Genomic DNA, 11,106 nt, shown 5'->3' with positions numbered 1-11,106 from the left:
TGTACTTCGTTCAGTTACGTATTGCTGTGTTTTTATCTACTACAAAAAAAATGAAGTTTAAAAAAATTAACCAAGAGTATTACCAAGATTGTGAGACTCACCCATTCTGGTCCGTTTCCAACAGTTTGAAAAGGCATGTTAGCCTGTCCACATGTTGAAATCAAGAGGCCTACCTTATTTCTCAAAATGAGTTGTCAATTCATATTATATAAATTGTATTTTATGCGTATTGCACATGTATAAAACACAAACTAGACAGCTAGTATAACAGTCTTTGGCTAGAACACTGCTACATCGTACCATAATGCTGAGGACGTCAAAGCGAGCATTCATTTTCCACAACCAATGTTCATTGATACTCTGGGTTTTAGTTGTGTCTGTTCTGTACACAACTTGAGGAGTTGAGACATAAAAAAAGGGTATCACAGTAAAATAACATCTCTTTCGTCTTTGTTGTTGTGAGTAGAATGTGGAGGGGCTGTGTGTGTGTGTGTGTATAAACCGAAAGCAAGAGGTTCCACTCTTTGCCAAAATCTGTGTGTTTCTATGTCTTATTATGGACCTAAGCTTGGTGGCCTGTTTTCCCGACTTTGGGGACAACGACTCCCATTGTCTAGGGCGGAGACATGGGCATCTCGTCATTATATGCAGATCTCTGGTGTGAATTGGAAGGTGTTCACAGCACAGAGGAACGAATAACACCAGACCAATAAGACAACATTAGAATAAGCGGACATACACCATTTAAAAAAAAAAACAATTACAAAAATGTAATTGATTCTTGCGATACGATATTCCAAATCCCTGAGCAAAAATATACACTCAAATTAATCAAATTAATATGAAATCGCCCGAAGAGGTAGGCTCGTGAACATGAACCAACCTGTGACCAGGACCTCCGCTTTTAATTCACAAGATGACAACTACACACACAAAAAATGTTTCTAAATCAGTGAGACTAAACAAATATTATCATCCCGAAGTTGTCTGCCTGACTGCCCACTCCCAACCGTAGCATGAAAAATGCCAACCTCGCCACAATGATATCCGTCAGGGCCTGTGGGTCCGCCAGACATCTCACAGGAATGCAGCGCTCTCTCTGAATCAAATTTTTGTCAGAAACGTACTAAATAAAATACCGTTTGCTTTGGTTCTGGCTCCATACCTGTGTGGGTGAAGTGGGCTCCAGCCTGTAGAAGCCAAAGGGTCTGGCCATGGGTCTCTTGTCAAAGTAGGGCAGGTCACAGGCCTGTTCTGTGTAGTCGCCTCCATCGATGTCATCGCTGTTGGAGTGTCCTCCAGGACTCTGCACGTCTATCCAATGGCTCTCCAGGATTGTGGCTTCTTGAGAAAAAAAAAAAAAAAAGAGGGCCGGTTATTATGACACAAAAACATTCCATCCCGTCGGATAGGTCAACGGGTGAGGAGGACAAAGACAAAATGGAGCGTCCCGTTTCTGCACAGATGTCCGTTATTTAGTGACGGGGCATAGGAACAGGCTTTACGTCCCGGCGTAAACCGCCTTCGTCAGAGCCTTATGACACGTCTGACCTCGTCGACTCCCCACAACTTCCTAAGTGTTAGTGTCTGTGACCTCCAGCCAGGTGAAAGGTCATGACACCCAGTGGATGGTTATGTCACTACATGAACATTCTCATCACAGTTGGAATCTAGAATTCTCAAGGCAACGCCACAGCTGTATACACAGGACAAATCTGTCAATTAAACTAATTTTATAATAACTTATTTTTTACATCAGCAGTTAACAGATACCCAACCTAAACCCCAAACAGCAAGCAATGCAGAGGCACAGGTAGCAGGAAAAACTTAGGAGAACCAGGCACCAAGGGCTGGCCAGTCCTCTACTGTCTGTACAGGGTAGACCAGGAGAAACCAGGCTCTGAGGACTGGCCAGAGTAGACAGATTTCAATGGGGAGAAAGGGTGGTAGGACTAACCATCTCAATACTGAGAGACATGCAGCCAGACTAAATCAAAGAAATGACAGTGAAACAAATTGATGTCCTGCTGAAATCCTTCATTACAAAACAGACCCAGCGGGTCGCCCAGCCCACGTAATAACGGCGACAGAGAAACCCAGCCAACGACGACAGAGAAACCCAGCCCACGTAACCAACGACGACAGAGAAACCCAGCCCGTCTGCGGCAACGACGCATAGAGAAACCCAGCCATCGACGGCAGAGAAACCCAGCCCATGACCCAGAGAAACCCAGCCACGACGACAGAGAAACCCAGCCCGTAACCAACGGCGACAGAGAAACCCAGCCAACGACGACAGAGAAACCCAGCCAACGACGTACAGAGAAACCCAGCCAACGGCGACAAGAGAAAACCAGCCAACGTCACCAACGACGACAGAAAACCCAGCCCACGTCACCAACGATGACAGAGAAACCCAGCCGCGTAACCAACGACGACAGAGAAACCCAGCCCACGTTACCAATTCATTTTACAGAGAAACCCAGCCTACGTAACCAACGGCGACAGAAACTCAGCCCACGTTACCAATATTAGCTCGTCTCTTGATCTCCTGGCGTCGGTTGGCAAACCAGTTGTAGACTTTAAGAGAGCTGACTCTTCCAGGTCCGATAGCTTCTTCCCTGAAATAAAATAAAATTCAGGAGATTGATCATTCAGATTATTCCAAACAGTAAATTATATTCCAAAGGGCAAAAGTACACTGAAAAAATAAATGCAACAGTGTTGGTCTCATGTTTCATGAGTTGAAATATAAAAAAATCCCAGAAATGTTCCATACGCACAAAAAATCTTATTTCTCTGAAATGTTGCGCACTCATTTGTTTCCATCCCTGTTATGAGAATTTCTTGCCAAAAAAGCGTTCCACTTGACAGTGTGGCATATCAAGCTTGTATGTCAGGTGTATGGCGTGGTGCTGACTGATGTCAACGTTGTGGTGGAGGTGGGCTTATGGTATGGTCAGGCATAAGTTACGGACAACGAGCACAACTTTGTTCAGTTTACATTTATTTGTACATGTAGGTATTTTACAGAAACCACTACACTACAGTCACAGGTAGCTGGGCAGGACAACCACTACACTACACTACAGTCACAGGTAGCTGGGCAGGACAACCACTACACTACACTACAGTCACAGGTAGCTGGGCAGGACAACCACTACACTACACTACAGTCACAGGTAGCTGGGCAGGACAACCACTACACTACAGTCACAGGTAGCTGGGCAGGACAACCACTACACTACAGTCACAGGTAGCTGGGCAGGACAACCACTACACTACAGTCACAGGTAGCTGGGCAGGACAACCACTACACTACAGTCACAGGTAGCTGGGCAGGACAACCACTACACTACAGTCACAGGTAGCTGGGCAGGACAACCACTACACTACAGTCACAGGTAGCTGGGCAGGACAACCACTACACTACAGTCACAGGTAGCTGGGCAGGACAACCACTACACTACAGTCACAGGTAGCTGGGCAGGACAACCACTACACTACAGTCACAGGTAGCTGGGCAGGACAACCACTACACTACAGTCACAGGTAGCTGGGCAGGACAACCACTACACTACAGTCACAGGTAGCTGGGCAGGACAACCACTACACTACAGTCACAGGTAGCTGGGCAGGACAACCACTACACTACAGTCACAGGTAGCTGGGCAGGACAACCACTACACTACAGTCACAGGTAGCTGGGCAGGACAACCACTACACTACAGTCACAGGTAGCTGGGCAGGACAACCACTACACTACAGTCACAGGTAGCTGGGCAGGACAACCACTACACTACAGTCACAGGTAGCTGGGCAGGACAACCACTACACTACAGTCACAGGTAGCTGGGCAGGACAACCACTACACTACAGTCACAGGTAGCTGGGCAGGACAACCACTACACTACAGTCACAGGTAGCTGGGCAGGACAACCACTACACTACAGTCACAGGTAGCTGGGCAGGACAACCACTACACTACAATCACAGGTAGCTGGGCAGGACAACCACTACACTACAGTCACAGTAGCTGGGCAGGACAACCACTACACTACAGTCACAGGTAGCTGGGCAGGACAACCACTACACTACAGTCACAGGTAGCTGGGCAGGACAACCACTACACTACACTACAGTCACAGGTAGCTGGGAAGGACAACCACTACACTACAGTCACAGGTAGCTGGGCAGGACAACCATTACACTACAGTCACAGTAAGTAGCTAAGCATCTATCAGCTAAATCAGGTCTAGTAACAAAGGCCAGAACAACAGTAAGGTGGACAGAATACCTGGTTTCTGGATGACAGCGTTGCAGGCGTTAGAGATCTCCTCTCTCTTAGCTTCGTCAGGGTACTGGTTGTCATTGAAGTAGCTGAGGAGAAGAGGTGGCCATCTCAAAACACAGATATAGCCGGTGTCCCGAATATCACCCTATTCTCTATGTAGTGCACTACACAGAGCAGAGCCCACTCTTCCCTCTCCTCTCAGTCATCTATGCTCTCCTCACCTCTCCTCATCACAGCCAGACATTATTTACTCAGGGTAAAGATGCTCTCCTCTCACCCCTCTGCTCGCTCCTCACCTCTCCATCACAGCCAGACATTATTTACTCAGGGTAAAGATGCTCTCCTCTCACCCCTCTGCTCGCTCCTCACCTCTCCATCACAGCCAGACATTATTTACTCAGGGTAAAGATGCTCTCCTCTCACCCCTCTGCTCGCTCCTCACCTCTCCTCATCACAGCCAGACATTATTTACTCAGGGTAAAGATGCTCTCCTCTCACCCCTCTGCTCGCTCCTCACCTCTCCATCACAGCCAGACATTATTTACTCAGGGTAAAGATGCTCTCCTCTCACCCCTCTGCTCGCTCCTCACCTCTCCATCACAGCCAGATATTATTTACTCAGGGTAAAGATGCTCTCCTCTCACCCCTCTGCTCGCTCCTCACCTCTCATCACAGCCAGATATTATTTACTCAGGGTAAAGATGCTCTCCTCTCACCCCTCTGCTCGCTCCTCACCTCTCCATCACAGCCAGACATTATTTACTCAGGGTAAAGATGCTCTCCTCTCACCCCTCTGCTCGCTCCTCACCTCTCCTCATCACAGCCAGACATTATTTACTCAGGGTAAAGATGCTCTCCTCTCACCCCTCTGCTCGCTCCTCACCTCTCCATCACAGCCAGACATTATTTACTCAGGGTAAAGATGCTCTCCTCTCACCCCTCTGCACCTCTCCATCACAGCCAGATATTATTTACTCAGGGTAAAGATGCTCTCCTCTCACCCCTCTGCTCGCTCCTCACCTCTCCATCACAGCCAGACATTATTTACTCAGGGTAAAGATGCTCTCCTCTCACCCCCTCTGCTCGCTCCCTCACCTCTCCTCATCACAGCCAGACATTATTTACTCAGGGTAAAGATGCTCCCTCTCACCCCTCTGCTCGCTCCTCACCTCATCACAGCCAGACATTATTTACTCAGGGTAAAGATGCTCTCCTCTCACCCCTCTGCTCGCTCCTCACCTCTCCATCACAGCCAGACATTATTTACTCAGGGTAAAGATGCTCTCCTCTCACCCCTCTGCTCGCTCCTCACCTCTCCATCACAGCCAGATATTATTTACTCAGGGTAAAGATGCTCTCCTCTCACCCTCTGCTCGCTCCTCACCTCTCCTCATCACAGCCAGACATTATTTACTCAGGGTAAAGATGCTCTCCTCTCACCCCTCTGCTCGCTCCTCACCTCTCCATCACAGCCAGACATTATTTACTCAGGGTAAAGATGCTCTCCTCTCACCCCTCTGCTCTCTCCTCACCTCTCCATCACAGCCAGATATTATTTACTCAGGGTAAAGATGCTCTCCTCTCACCCCTCTGCTCGCTCCTCACCTCTCCTCATCACAGCCAGACATTATTTACTCAGGGTAAAGATGCTCTCCTCTCACCCCTCTGCTCGCTCCTCACCTCTCCATCACAGCCAGACATTATTTACTCAGGGTAAAGATGCTCTCCTCTCACCCCTCTGCTCGCTCCTCACCTCTCCATCACAGCCAGACATTATTTACTCAGGGTAAAGATGCTCTCCTCTCACCCCTCTGCTCTCTCCTCACCTCTCCATCACAGCCAGATATTATTTACTCAGGGTAAAGATGCTGTCCTCTCACCCCTCTGCTCGCTCCTCACCTCTCCTCATCACAGCCAGACATTATTTACTCAGGGTAAAGATGCTCTCCTCTCACCCCTCTGCTCGCTCCTCACCTCTCCATCACAGCCAGACATTATTTACTCAGGGTAAAGATGCTCTCCTCTCACCCTCTGCTCGCTCCTCACCTCTCCATCACAGCCAGATATTATTTACTCAGGGTAAAGATGCTCTCCTCTCACCCCTCTGCTCGCTCCTCACCTCTCCTCATCACAGCCAGACATTATTTACTCAGGGTAAAGATGCTCTCCTCTCACCCCTCTGCTCGCTCCTCACCTCTCCTCATCACAGCCAGATATTATTTACTCAGGGTAAAGATGCTCTCCTCTCACCCTCTGCTCTCTCCTCACCTCTCCATCACAGCCAGATATTATTTACTCAGGGTAAAGATGCTCTCCTCTCACCCTCTGCTCGCTCCTCACCTCTCCATCACAGCCAGACATTATTTACTCAGGGTAAAGATGCTCTCCTCTCACCCCTCTGCTCGCTCCTCACCTCTCCATCACAGCCAGACATTATTTACTCAGGGTAAAGATGCTCTCCTCTCACCCCTCTGCTCGCTCCTCACCTCTCCATCACAGCCAGACATTATTTACTCAGGGTAAAGATGCTCTCCTCTCACCCCTCTGCTCTCTCTCCCTCTCCTCATCACAGCCAGACATTATTTACTCAGGGTAAAGATGCTCTCCTCTCACCCCTCTGCTCGCTCCTCACCTCTCCTCATCACAGCCAGACATTATTTACTCAGGGTAAAGATGCTCTCCTCTCACCCCTGCTCGCTCCTCACCTCTCCATCACAGCCAGACATTATTTACTCAGGGTAAAGATGCTCTCCTCTCACCCCTCTGCTCGCTCCTCACCTCTCCATCACAGCCAGACATTATTTACTCAGGGTAAAGATGCTCTCCTCTCACCCCTCTGCTCGCTCCTCACCTCTCCATCACAGCCAGACATGATTTACTCAGGGTAAAGATGCTTTCCTCTCACCCCTCTGCTCGCTCCTCACCTCTCCATCACAGCCAGACATTATTTACTCAGGGTAAAGATGCTCTCCTCTCACCCCTCTGCTCGCTCCTCACCTCTCCATCACAGCCAGACATGATTTACTCAGGGTAAAGATGCTCTCCTCTCACCCCTCTGCTCGCTCCTCACCTCTCCATCACAGCCAGACATTATTTACTCAGGGTAAAGATGCTCTCCTCTCACCCCTCTGCTCGCTCCTCACCTCTCCATCACAGCCAGATATTATTTACTCAGGGTAAAGATGCTCTCCTCTCACCCCTCTGCTCGCTCCTCACCTCTCCATCACAGCCAGACATTATTTACTCAGGGTAAAGATGCTCTCCCTCTCACCCCTCTGCTCGCTCCTCACCTCTCCTCATCACAGCCAGACATTATTTACTCAGGGTAAAGATGCTCTCCTCTCACCCCTCTGCTCGCTCCTCACCTCTCCATCACAGCCAGACATGATTTACTCAGGGTAAAGATGCTTTCCTCTCACCCCTCTGCTCGCTCCTCACCTCTCCATCACAGCCAGACATTATTTACTCAGGGTAAAGATGCTCTCCTCTCACCCCTCTGCTCGCTCCTCACTCTCCATCACAGCCAGACATGATTTACTCAGGGTAAAGATGCTTTCCTCTCACCCCTCTGCTCGCTCCTCACCTCTCCATCACAGCCAGACATTATTTACTCAGGGTAAAGATGCTCTCCCTCACCCCTCTGCTCGCTCCTCACCTCTCCATCACAGCCAGATATTATTTACTCAGGGTAAAGATGCTCTCCCTCTCACCCTCTGCTCGCTCCTCACCTCTCCATCACAGCCAGATATTATTTACTCAGGGTAAAGATGCTCTCCTCTCACCCTCTGCTCGCTCCTCACCTCTCCATCACAGCCAGACATTATTTACTCAGGGTAAAGATGCTCTCCTCTCACCCCTCTGCTCGCTCCTCACCTCTCCATCACAGCCAGACATTATTTACTCAGGGTAAAGATGCTCTCCTCTCACCCCTCTGCTCTCTCCTCACCTCTCCTCATCACAGCCAGACATTATTTACTCAGGGTAAAGATGCTCTCCTCTCACCCCTCTGCTCGCTCCTCACCTCTCCATCACAGCCAGACATTATTTACTCAGGGTAAAGATGCTCTCCTCTCACCCCTCTGCTCTCTCCTCACCTCTCCATCACAGCCAGACATTATTTACTCAGGGTAAAGATGCTCTCCTCTCACCCCTCTGCTCGCTCCTCACCTCTCCATCACAGCCAGATATTATTTACTCAGGGTAAAGATGCTCCTCTCACCCCCTCTGCTCGCTCCTCACCTCTCCATCACAGCCAGACATTATTTACTCAGGGTAAAGATGCTCTCCTCTCACCCCTCTGCTCGCTCCTCACCTCTCCTCATCACAGCCAGACATTATTTACTCAGGGTAAAGATGCTCTCCTCTCACCCCTCTGCTCGCTCCTCACCTCTCCATCACAGCCAGATATTATTTACTCAGGGTAAAGATGCTCTCCTCTCACCCCTCTGCTCGCTCCTCACCTCTCCATCACAGCCAGACATTATTTACTCAGGGTAAAGATGCTCTCCTCTCACCCCTCTGCTCGCTCCTCACCTCTCCATCACAGCCAGATATTATTTACTCAGGGTAAAGATGCTCTCCTCTCACCCCTCTGCTGCTCCTCACCTCTCCTCATCACAGCCAGACATTATTTACTCAGGGTAAAGATGCTCTCCTCTCACCCTCTGCTCGCTCCTCACCTCTCCATCACAGCCAGATATTATTTACTCAGGGTGATGCTCTCCTCTCACCCTCTGCTCGCTCACCTCTCCATCACAGCCAGACATTATTTACTCAGGGTAAAGATGCTCTCCTCTCACCCCTCTGCTCTCTCCTCACCTCTCCATCACAGCCAGATATTATTTACTCAGGGTAAAGATGCTCTCCTCTCACCCCTCTGCTCTCTCCTCACCTCTCCATCACAGCCAGATATTATTTACTCGGGGTAAAGATGCTCTCCTCACCCCTCTGCTCTCTCCTCACCTCTCCATCACAGCCAGATATTATTTACTCAGGGTAAAGATGCTCTCCTCTCACCCCTCTGCTCGCTCCTCACCTCTCCATCACAGCCAGACATTATTTACTCAGGGTAAAGATGCTCTCCTCTCACCCCTCTGCCTCACCTCTCCATCACAGCCAGATATTATTTACTCAGGGTAAAGATGCTCTCCTCTCACCCCTCTGCTCGCTCCTCACCTCTCCATCACAGCCAGATATTATTTACTCAGGGTAAAGATGCTCTCCTCTCACCCTCTGCTCGCTCCTCACCTCTCCATCACAGCCAGACATTATTTACTCAGGGTAAAGATGCTCTCCTCTCACCCCTCTGCTCGCTCCTCACCTCTCCATCACAGCCAGACATGATTTACTCAGGGTAAAGATGCTCTCCTCTCACCCCTCTGCTCGCTCCTCACCTCTCCATCACAGCCAGACATTATTTACTCAGGGTAAAGATGCTCTCCTCTCACCCCTCTGCTCTCTCCTCACCTCTCCTCATCACAGCCAGACATTATTTACTCAGGGTAAAGATGCTCTCCTCTCACCCCTCTGCTCGCTCCTCACCTCTCCATCACAGCCAGATATTATTTACTCAGGGTAAAGATGCTCTCCTCTCACCCCTCTGCTCTCTCCTCACCTCTCCATCACAGCCAGACATTATTTACTCAGGGTAAAGATGCTCTCCTCTCACCCCTCTGCTCGCTCCTCACCTCTCCATCACAGCCAGACATTATTTACTCAGGGTAAAGATGCTCTCCTCTCACCCCTCTGCTCTCTCCTCACCTCTCCATCACAGCCAGATATTATTTACTCAGGGTAAAGATGCTCTCTCTCACCCCTCTGCTCGCTCCTCACCTCTCCATCACAGCCAGATATTATTTACTCAGGGTAAAGATGCTCTCCTCTCACCCCTCTGCTCGCTCCTCACCTCTCCATCACAGCCAGACATTATTTACTCAGGGTAAAGATGCTGTCCTCTCACCCCTCTGCTCTCTCCTCACCTCTCCATCACAGCCAGATATTATTTACTCAGGGTAAAGATGCTCTCCTCTCACCCCTCTGCTCGCTCCTCACCTCTCCATCACAGCCAGATATTATTTACTCAGGGTAAAGATGCTCTCCTCTCACCCCTCTGCTCGCTCCTCACCTCTCCATCACAGCCAGATATTATTTACTCAGGGTAAAGATGCTCTCCTCTCACCCCTCTGCTCGCTCCTCATCACAGCCAGACATTATTTACTCAGGGTAAAGATGCTGTCCTCTCACCCCTCTGCTCGCTCCTCACCTCTCCATCACAGCCAGACATGATTTACTCAGGGTAAAGATGCTCTCCTCTCACCCCTCTGCTCTCTCTCCCTCTCCTCATCACAGCCAGACATTATTTACTCAGGGTAAAGATGCTCTCCTCTCACCCCTCTGCTCGCTCCTCACCTCTCCTCATCACAGCCAGACATTATTTACTCAGGGTAAAGATGCTCTCCTCTCACCCCTCTGCTCGCTCCTCACCTCTCCATCACAGCCAGACATGATTTACTCAGGGTAAAGATGCTCTCCTCTCACCCCTCTGCTCTCTCTCCCTCTCCTCATCACAGCCAGACATTATTTACTCAGGGTAAAGATGCTCTCCTCTCACCCCTCTGCTCGCTCCTCACCTCTCCATCACAGCCAGACATTATTTACTCAGGGTAAAGATGCTCTCCTCTCACCCCTCTGCTCGCTCCTCACCTCTCCATCACAGCCAGATATTATTTACTCAGGGTAAAGATGCTCTCCTCTCACCCCTCTGCTCTCTCCTCACCTCTCCATCACAGCCAGATATTATTTACTCAGGGTAA

The 11,106-nt window shown here is 49.5% G+C and overlaps 1 pseudogene; it reads right to left on the bottom strand.

The window, feature by feature from the left end:
- Positions 1 to 733: 733 nt before the first annotated feature.
- LOC135535764 (uncharacterized) overlaps positions 734 to 11,106 on the bottom strand; it is an 18,078-nt pseudogene continuing 7,705 nt past the window's right edge.

The sequence above is a fragment of the Oncorhynchus masou genome, unplaced genomic scaffold (assembly GCF_036934945.1).
Source record: "Oncorhynchus masou masou isolate Uvic2021 unplaced genomic scaffold, UVic_Omas_1.1 unplaced_scaffold_5126, whole genome shotgun sequence".
NCBI lineage: Eukaryota > Metazoa > Chordata > Actinopteri > Salmoniformes > Salmonidae > Oncorhynchus > Oncorhynchus masou.
This window is presented reverse-complemented; position numbering and strand designations above follow the sequence as displayed.